The sequence below is a fragment of the Myotis yumanensis genome, unplaced genomic scaffold (genome assembly GCF_028538775.1).
Source record: "Myotis yumanensis isolate MYYU_CA2020_CCGP unplaced genomic scaffold, mMyoYum1.0.hap1 SCAF_5, whole genome shotgun sequence".
NCBI lineage: Eukaryota > Metazoa > Chordata > Mammalia > Chiroptera > Vespertilionidae > Myotis > Myotis yumanensis.
In genome coordinates, this window is record NW_027223756.1 from 84,246,664 (window position 1) to 84,257,749 (window position 11,086).

Sequence of the window (11,086 nt, forward strand, 5' to 3'; positions counted from 1 at the left end):
GGGTGGGCACAGGATGTGGAGATGCGGGGACCTCTCCGGTGTAGAGCTGACTGGCAGCTATTGCTGTTTGCTCTGCCCGTGTGATTCCCTGAGTACTCACCCCACCCAAGTTACAACCCCACCCAAGCTGTGCGCCGTGGCTTTTGCCTATGAATTGCCTGTCTTTTCTCAGCCTGAAACCTATCAAAGGGCAGCTGGGTCAGAGAGCACCAAAGCTTACAAAAGAAGGCCTAAGGCTCGGCAGCAGCCTGCATTGCTACACAGCTGGGCCTCATCCGGGCACCTCCAAACCCCAAAGAGGAGGAATCTGCAGATGTCTCTGTAGCTCCTGCTGGGTGGCCTCAGGCAGTGGCTGACTTTGCACCTCTGTGGAGATCCAAGTCCCAGTGTACCCAGTGGTCAGTGTGAGACCATACCAGATTATAACTATTCACATCCATAATCAACACACTCAAGTGGCAGACTGAGTGAGCACCAAAGCCCCATTAGGGTGTCTGCTGCATAGCAGCTCTCTCATTGCAGACACAGCTGGTTCTAACAGCCAATTGGCCAGGAGGTCAATTGCTCCCAGTGATAGCAATTGCAATCAAGGCTTAACTACAACAAGACTGTGAACCCATCCCACAAAGGGATGCACCAAGAGTGTCCACCTCAGGTGATTGGGGATGCTGAGCCACTGGGCATTATAGGACACCTACCACACAAGGCCACTATCAACACAGGGAAGCAGCCAAACTGCAGAAAGAAAGAAACATGTCACAAAATAAATAAATGGAGGAAAGTAAACTACTGGCTATATAGTTCAAAACCGTGGTTATAAGGTTACTCAAGAATCTTCTGGAAACCTCGGAGGAACTGTGTTCTATTATAGTTTCTATGCATTGTAGAGTCATTGTGTCTAGTTTCTCTACCATATTATAGATGAAGGAAATGATCTTCACTTGAGGTTGTAATAGCTATCATGTAATTTGTTCTCTCCAAGTTCCAGGCACTGTTTTTTAAAATTGGCACATATATATCCCAGTGTAGCTCAGTGGTTGAATGTCAACCTACATACCAGGAGGTCACGGTTGGACTCCTCCTCAGGGCATATGCCCTCTTTGGCGTCTCGATCCCCAGGATGCAGCCGATCAATCATTCTCTCTTATCATTGATGTTTCTATGTCTCTCTTCCTCTCCCTTCCTATTTGAAATCTACAAAAATGTATTTAAAAGAAATAAGAGAGCCCTAGCCAGCTTGGCTCAATGATTAGAGTGTCAGCCGCAGAACAAACAGTCCCTGATTTGATTCCAGTCAAGGGCACGTACCTTGGTTGCAGACTCCTCTCTGGCTGGGCTTATGCAGGAGGCAACCAATCAATGTGTTTCTCTCACATCGATGTTATGTCTTTCCCTCTCTCTTCCATTCTCCAAAAAAATCAGTGGAAAAATAAGAAAATAAAAAAGGTTAGTTTGGTATTTCTTCATTTTGTCCTATGGCCGCCCATGGGAAGCATTGAATGAATGTGCCTCACCCATACGTACATATTCTACCTTCACAGGAAAGTGCCTTTCAGTGGCCCAAAGAGGTTTACTCCATTTTCTTGTCAATAAATGTTTCTGTAATATTTCAATTGCAGTTGACATTCAGTATCATTTTAATAAATATTATCTATTTGTAAGTTTGCAAAGTGCACTGTAGAGTCCCATGTGAGTTATTTTCATCTATATCCTTTGCTTGTTGTCACTGCTTTTGGCTGGGTTTGAACTATGATGACTGCATTAAGAGGAGAATACCTGTGATAGGACAATAAGATCTAGAGTCAGAGATGACCCTTCCTGACTGTTAGGTCAGTGTGAGGGATGTTGTGAACTACATTTTGCACAATCTGGTGCTTCTATGGTTCCGTGTTAGAAATCACCAAGGCCTCACTTCCATGAAACTTGAATGCAGAGGTGGAATAGGATTAGATTGGTTTTGAATCCTCTTGTGTAAAGGACATGGCCAGAAGCATAGAGCTTTTGTGTACATTTGCTTTGAGTTTGTTTTCCTCAGTCTTTGCCCAGCCAGCAAAGAATATCCTCAAAACCACCAGCGACTGCTTCACTTCCCTTGATGTCGGGTGTAAGCTTTACAGATGTTCAGAATTCAACAGTAAAGACCCAGCATAGGTTGGCTTTTCCTGTAAGCCCATAGGTGTCCACCAGACAGCAAATGTAGACTGTCATGGTTGAGGCTGTTTTCTGAAGGGTACGCACTGTTCTCTGGTTTGCGTTTGCATGAGGTCTAATTTGACTAGTAATCATCTTGTCCTGTTGGTTCTACTACTGACTGTGATTCAGATCCCACTGTGACAGCTGCCATGGTGCAGTGCCACGGAGCCCTGTGACAGTTTGTTCTTGTACCTCCCTCTGCAGTGAGGCCTCTGAGCCAGTCCTTCCATGTGAGAATTGGCACTTTCTTCATTTTAGACAGACTCTTCATGGTGCTGTCACTCAGAGCTGAGCCTAATCTCTCAATGTTTTCAGTTATCTTGGGTTGTATGTAATTAAGATTATGTGCATTTTCCCCCTGTAATCAATGCTTCTGTACATTTTAAAGAAATATGAACTGTTTTCCAATCACTCTTATGCTGATAGCTACTGCATTTTATTGTTTCCTGAGATATGTTTAAATGTCCCAATGTAATTATGTGTTTTCGGATCAACATCTAATCTTTTTCATTTAACCATACAATCTGAGTTACAGTTATCACGTGTGTATAAATTCAGACATGTTTTCTCAGGGAAAATATTTTTTTATGTTTATTTGATACAGACTGCTTTCTTATTCATTCAAAATATTAAAAACGTCAATCCTGTTTTTCTGTTTGTTTGTTTTTACTTTGTTATTGTATTTTGCCTTGTAATAGATCATTTGTTTGCTATTCAGGGAAGCCAGACATTTTTCTGCATTGGATTCTTTATATTCTTTAAAAACCTGTTCTCTTTCATCAGGAATACAGACATGAATGCCTTTTTTGTGTGTGTCTTGATTCATTGTGGTCATGGAGTAGCTCTGTGATGATGGACATGTGTGACCTTTTCTTTTCAACCATGTATGTCTAGGGCTGGCACGGAGTTCAAGGCCTGCAACTCCTCTGGAACAGCTTTTGCCTTTCTTGTTATCTGAACACTGAGATATTTCCTAGAGTGTATTGGGTGCATTTCCAAAAAGTTTATATATATATTTTAATTATTTACTCCTTGAAAAGTTATCTCCTCTATGGGTCAACTGAAGTTCATAAATTTAGGAATATTGTCAAAGAATACAAACCAAGCAAGAAGACAAAGTCAGGGTTTCTTCCAAAGAAGCTGTTTTTAGTGATAGAGTATGACTTACATTTACAGTTTATTTTTAAATATATTTTTATTGATTTCAGAGAGGAAGGGAGAGAGTGAGAGAGATAGAAACATCAATGATGAGAGAGAATCATTGATTGGCTGCATCCTGCCCACCCCCTATTGGAGATCAAGCCTGCAACCTGGGCATGTGCCCTTAACTGGAATCTTACCCGGGACCCTTTAATCGACAGGTCAATGCTCTCTCTACTGATCCAAACCAGCTAGAGCTCTCTTACTTTTTTCTTTTTTAATTTAATTGATTTGAGAAAGAGAGAGACAGAAATATCAATCATTCTATTTATTTATATTCATTGGTTTATTTTTGTGTGTGACTTGGGATTTAACCTACTATCGGCATATTGGGATGATGCTCTAATCATTCGAGCTTCCCGGCCAGGTTGAAAAACAACATGGTGATCCACTACATGACATTTTGGAAAAGGCAAAGGATTGGTCTGGCTGGTGTCGCCCAATGGTTAGGTGTCAACCTATAAACCAGGAGGCCATGGTTCAATTTCCGGCCAGGACACACACCGGGGTTGCAGACTTGATTTCTAGTAGGGGGTGTGCAGGAGGCAGCTAATCAATGATTGTCATCTTTGAGGTTTCTATATCTCCATTTCCCTTCTCTTAAATCAAAAAAATATTTCAATAAGAAAAGAATAGGTAAAGGTTTAGAGGGGCAGTTCTCAACCTGTGGGTCGTGACCCTTTGGGGGTCAAATGACCCTTTCACAGGGGTCGCCTAACTATCGGAAAACACATATACTTACATACTGTATGTTCAATTTGTAACAATGAAATTGGGGGTCACCACAACATGAGGAACTGTATTAAGGGGCCGTGGCATTAGGATTGTTGAGAACCACTGGTTTAGAGGAATCTCGAACAAATCCTGTATAAACAGCCACCATAATTGTGTTCCTTTGGGTTAATGGAGAGTTTTCTGTCTTGGTGGTGGTGTAACTGCATTGTGAAAATACATAACTACTCTAAAACTGTTTTCAAATATTAAGAACAATATAAAATACCAACAGTGGTCCTAGCTGGTTTGGCTCAGTGGTGAGAACATTGACCAGCGACTGAGGGGTCCCGGGTTTGATTTTGGTGAAGGGCACATGCCTGAAGTAGTCTCAATCCCCATAGTTGACATGCAGGAGGCAGTTAATCAGTGATTCTTATCATTGATGTTTCTGTCTGTCCCTCTCCCATCCTCTCTGAAATCAAAAAGTATCCTATATAATAAAGAGGTAATATTGAAATTAACCCTCATGCCTCCTAGACAGAGCTTTTGATGCTGACTGGCATAGAAACCCATCAACCGGAACCAAATCTGGGTGAACTGCGAGGAGCCAATGGCTGCCTAGGAGGCAGAGCTTTTGACGTTTACTGGCATAGAAACCGATCAATCAGGATCAAATCTGGGTGAACTGCAAGGAGGCAATGGCTCCCTAGGACCAATCATAACCTAATCTGGGTCAACTGGGAAGGCAGACTTAAGGTGGGGGCTGAGGAGGGGTTTCAAAAGGAACAGCTGTTTGGTGTAAGGTATAAGAAATTTCAGTTTTTCAATGACCGGTTTGACAGTATAGTGCATATGGCTGGTTATCAGTCCAGATATAGGGATTATGTGTTTTTGTCTGCCAAGAGTATCTCCTCTGGCTGAAAAAGGGCCCCCACCCCCCATTTAAGCATTTCTATCCTATACAATCTATCTATACTAATAAAAGGGTAATATTCTAATTACAATGGGTCAACCGACCATCTTCTGGACATCCGACTTCCTTCCAGACAAAGCCATGGTGGTGGGGGCCGAGACAGAGTCAGTTAGGGGTGATCAGGCCGGCAGAGGAGGGCAAGTGGGCGTGAGATCAGGCTCCCGGGGAGGCCACTTGGGGGCAACCAGGCTGGCAGGAGAGGGCAATTAGGGGCGGGCGGGCAGGCAGGCAGGCAGAGAGGTTAAGGGTGATCAGGCAGGCTGACAGTGTGGTTAGGGGAAATCAGGCAGGCAGACAGAGGCAGTTACAGCCAATCATGCAAACAGGCAGCTGAGTGATTAGGAGCCAGCGGTCCCAGATTGTGAGAGGGTGAAGGGTGGGCAGAGGGGAATACCCCCAACCCCACGTGCACGAATTTCATATACCGGGCCACTAGTCTGGGCTGAGGGAACCCACCTCCATGCACACATTTTGTACACCAGGCCACTAGTATATCTATAAATACATACATACAAACAAAAGTATTTTCTGCTGGGAGAACGTTAAACAGTCCAAAACTGAGAGCGCTAATTGTGCAACACTTCCTTCCCCCACCTTGGGGTTCTTATAAAGAACAGAGGTCTGGGGGAGGACACAACAAGTTACAATTTCAGGAAACGCCCTCTGGGGCAACCTGTGCCCTCATTCACACAACTGCTGAGACAGTGGTAGGACTCTTGGCAGCCACCTTTGAGGTGATGCCAGGTTCTGGAGTGCTATTCAGGAAATGCTATGATCTGAAATGGGGAATCTAACTGGTCAGCACAAGTGAGGTCAGCCTGGGAATGTCCTAATTCTATGGCCGGCAAATTGCGGCTCGGGAGCCACATGGGGCTATTTGGCCCCTTGAGTGTGGCTCTTCCACAAAATACCGACTTCTGAGCATGGGCCACGAAATTTCAATCGCACTGTACATGCGCGCCCACACGTATTTTGTGGAAGAGCCACACTCCAGGGGCCAAAGAGCCAAATGTGGCTCGCAAGCTGCAGTTTCTGACCACTGTCCTAATCTAATCCTGGGCATCAGCAGATCTTGAGCCTGTTTCCAGTTATTAAGTTTCCCATAGTTATTAAGTTTCTCAAGCCAACTCTGCCTGCTCTCTGGGAAACATGTTTAAATGCAACATCAGTCCAACTCTGGAAATTTCCTGTTGCAACCTCAGGTGACTGTGGTGAAACAGTGATAGAACCCAGAGCCCATGTCACGAGGAGCAGGCCCCTCAAACACGGTGATCCCCACTGTTGCGTGACCATCACTCCTGTACCAAGAAGCACGTTGCACAGGAATCTCAAACCCCCCAACAATGTGAAAAGGAGATGCCCTGCCTGCCCTAGCTCTAGGAGTCCCTCAGGAGCCGGGCCGTCCCTAGAGCGCCTTCCCTGATCCTGTGGGCCATCAACCCTGTGGTTTGAGAAGCGAAAAGGCTGACCACACCTGACCCCCTCTCCTCAGAGCTGCCTCCAGAGTGAGTGTGGAGCCCACCCACCAAGTTTGGTGCCTACTCCTCCGGAACAGGACTCCCCCTGCAGAATGTCGGCCCCATGGACGATGGGAAATAACATCCCAGCCAGGAACTCAGCATCCCTGTGGGATCCCCTCTCACCTCACTTGGCTCCCAGAATGCAGTGCAGCACCACACCTAATAAGAGGCTGAGAATGCCAAGTATTTTGCCTTCCCTGAAGTGAGCAGGCACAGGAGGTGGCTCCTCGTCCCCTTGCTGGAGCCACTCCGTTTTTGCAGGAAGAGTATGAAATGAGCTAAACTCCTCCCATGGTCTTACAACAGCTTCCCGTGTTTTCCTGGGTCACCAAAGTCACCTGTTTGTGGTTCAAGGTCCCCAGGCTACCACCCATCCCCATCAAGGCACATTCAGTGAGGGGCAGAGATGAAAGGCTGGGTGAGGACAGGCTCAGGGGGCTGACCCAGGGAGACCAGTGCACCGAGGAGACCTCAGGGTGGTGGTGGACACCTTGTCCAAGAACCTGCAGCTGAGGACTTGGCAGCTGAGTGAGGACACGCAACCCTTTATTATCCTCCCTGAGCTTCCAGTGGGGAAGCAAAGTGAGGAAGGGCCCGTGCTTTGTATCTATTGAGATGATCTTGTCGTTTTTGAGGTTTATTCTATTAACGGTATGTTATATTAATTCATTTCTAAATGCAAAACCAACCCTTCTTTCCTGGGTTAAATCTCACTTGGTCACGGTGTATAGGTCATGTTATATATTGCTCAGTTCAGTTTGTTCATATTTCGTTAAGGCTTTTGCATCTATATAAAAGGTTGTCTGTGACCCTAGCTGGTTTTGCTTAGTAGATAGAGCATCGGCCTTCGGACTAAAGCATCCCAGGTTGGATTCTGGTCAAGGGCACATGCCTGGGATGTGGGCTTGGTTCCCAGTGGGGGACATACAGGAGGCAGCTGATCAATGATTCTCTCTCATCATCAATGTTTCTAACTCCCTCTCTCTCTCCCTTCCTCTCTGAAATCAATTAAAAAATTTTAAGTGTTCTCTGTGTAATGTACTATAATGTATTATATAATGCAAAATTATTACATATAGTGTGTATCTATGTGTATCTGTGTATCTATACTACTAATCTCCTAGGGCTGTCATGACCTAAATGACCAGACGAATGACCACTAGGAAGTGCATGGAGCACTTCTCAGTCCCTCCCCGTGCCCCACAGGCTCCTATCATAGCAAGGCTGGCGGCTGGCGGGGCAGCAGGGGGGTGGGTGGGGCAAGGCAGGCACTGCAGCTGCAGAGAAGGCCCAGAGAGAGGCCTGGAGAGAGAGGCAGGGCCTGATCCTCAGACGCAGCAGCTGCTGGTGAGGCCGGGAGAGAGAGAGAGGTGGGGCCTGATCCACAGCTGCTGCAGAGGCTACAGATCAGGCCCGGAGATAGGCCCAGAGAGAGAGATAGCTGTCAGCTGGGCCATTCTGGATTTCCCAGAAGAGCCAATGGCTTCCTAAGAGGCGGAGCTTTTGACGCTTACTGGCATAGAAACCTACCTATCAGAACCAAATCTGGGTGAACTGCGAGGAGCCAATGGCTGCCTAGGAGGCGGAGCTTTTGATGCTCACTGGCATAGAAACTGACCAATTAGAACCTAACTGGATGAACTGCGAAGACAGAACCTAATGTGGGGGCTGAAAAGAGGTTTTAAGGGCAACAGCTGTTTGCTATAAGGTGTAAGAAAGCAGTTCAATTTTTTAAATAACCGGTTTGGCAGTATAGTGCATATGGATGGCTTTCAGGCCAGATATAGGGATTATGTGTTTCTGTCTGCCAAGAGTATCTCCTCTTGCTTAAAAAGGCTCCCCCCCCCCCCCCCCCGTCTTTAAGCAATCCTATCCTATATAATCTATCTATACTAATAAAAGGGTAATGTGCTAATTAGACCTGGTCAACCCACCATCTTCCAGACGTCCCACTTCCTTCCAGATAAAGCCATGGTGGTGGGGGCTGAGGCAGAGGCAGTTAGGGGTGGTCAGGTCAGTAGGGGAGGGCAGTTGGGGACTAGACCAGGCAGGCAGGCAGGCAGAGGTGGTTAGGGCCAATAAGGCAGGCAGGCAGAGGCAGTTAGGGGCCATCAGGCAGGCAGGCAGAAGGGGTAGGGGCAATCAGGCAGGCAGGCAGGTGAGCAGTTAGGAGTCAGTGGTCCCAGATTGAGAGAAAGATGTCTGACCGCCAGTATAGGCCTGATCACTGTGTGATGGGGCCTGAACTGGCAGTTGGACATCCCCCAAGGGGTCCCCAATTGGAGAGGGTGCAGGCTGGGCTGAGGGAACCCCTCTGTGCATGAATTTCATGCACCCGGCCTCTAGTGTATATATAATGTACAATGTAGTGTACATGTAGTGTATGTAGTGTATGTAGTGTATATGTAGTGTATATAGTATATTCATATAGTATTGGTAGTATACTGTACAGTAGTGTATCTTAGCATATGTTTTGGATAATTAGAATATATTATATCATTAACATATAATTTATTTTACAGGGTAACATATAGCATAATTTTACAGAATAGTATTGCAGCCTTCTCAGCCTACAGGGTAGCAGGGGTCATTTCCATGTCTGTGCACAGAAGTATTAACAACCCTATTACATCCACCCATGAAGCACAGGGACACCTTGCTGTCTTGATACTACAACCTCAGGTTCCCTCACCCCTGTTTTTCTCTCTGCTTCTGAGTGCACCTGATGTGTCAGTGTGTTTCAGAAACTTTCACCAATTTATGCGGCTGTGATTGAAATAAAGCCCTGCGGTTTCATTTGTCCCATGTTCAGAGACATGTGTGAGATTCTCTTCTTTTTGAGTAATTATGAGCAGGGTTATTCCAGAGCGCTATATCCCAAAGGGTGATCGATTATGAGTTCTTGCTCTTGGTGCCAGAGAGCTGGACCATTGGCAATGGTCTAAAAGTTGTAAAAATGTCCAGATGGGGTCAGCTATTAGCCAGGGCGTTGTGTTTTATGATTGCCGGGAGGTGACTAATCTTGCTGTTCATTGGGTCCCCTTTCAGAGCAGGGATGACCGGGTTAGGGTCAGTCACAGCAGCTCTCCAGGGATCTCTTCTCCATTTCATGTGCTGGTGGCACAACACCATGGACATGAAAATTAGAGCAGGATTTATTTTTAAATGAACGAGAGAGGAAAAGCATCTTTCAAAACATCTCCTGTGCATATCAAAGTGGAGAGCTGCTGCAATCTTTTATGGCTAGGGTTCAGGATCTGAAGAAGGGGCTGTGCACAAATGAAAATGCTATACAAGAAATATGAATTTAGCCCTAGCTGGTTTGGCTCAATGGATAGAGCGTCGGCCTGTGGACTCAAGGGTCCCAGGTTCGATTCAAGGGTCCCAGGTTCGATTCCGGTCAAGGGCATGTACCTTGGTTGCAGGCACATACCCAATAGGGAGTGTGCAGGAGGCAGCTGATCAATGTTTCTCTCTCATCGATGTTTCTAACTCTCTATCCCTCTCCTTTCCTCTCTGTAAGAAATCAATAAAATATATTTAAAAAAAAAGAAATATGAATTTAGAAGGCATTGGGGGCCAGGGATGTCTCTCTCATGAAGAGCACGTACCAAAACTCTGGCCGGTCCACTTTTTATTCAGTTTTAGATACACATCTTGCCCTTAGTAAAGCATGGCAAACAGATAGTAGACGGACCATCTCAAAGGTTAGTAAAGATTTACTTTGAGACTATCAGGTCAGGAAATTGCTTTGAGCCATCGCTATCTCAACACAGAACAATCGGTACATAGGCTTAGCCCTGCTAAAGCTCAAGTTTCATCAGTTCCTTGATGCACTCTCATGATAGTATTGACAATGGATGGTTTCCTGCAGAGAGAGAACAGTATGCTTCAAATGGTTTTCTTTTGCATGAACACTGAAAAGATTGGAAAGAAACAAACTACATTGCTCTCTATAGGGAAACTAGCCCCCTTTGTTCAAGGACAAGCTAGAAGTGTTTCCTCAGGCACACTTCTCCATCTCAGCTTTAGTTTTTGACACTTGATCTTCAAATAAACAACTTACGATTAAAAAATGTTGTATTACCCATACTTTACTTCTGATTCATGGGTTGACAGCCACAGAGCCATGCCAGCTGGGCTACTCCTGAGTTTTAAGTGTCAGTTTTAAAAAAGCAAAGGAACTTATATACCAGTGTGATCTTGGATGGACAGAAGAGGAGTAGATCTCCACACTGCCCACCAGAATCTTCAAAGTTTACCTAGAAGCCTTCACTGAGTCATGTACATGGTTCAGATGGGATCAGCAACACATTGTTCTCTCAAAGCTGTGTCCTTGAAATGACTCTTAGTTCTCCATCCGTGGGCAGAACATATATCCCAAGGACAGGGGTGGGAGGAAGGAATCTGATTGCCCAGCTCATGGGTTGATGAGCAGTCAGGTTTTCTCAGTGACCCTCCCACAGAGCAGCTGCTTGAACCTTGT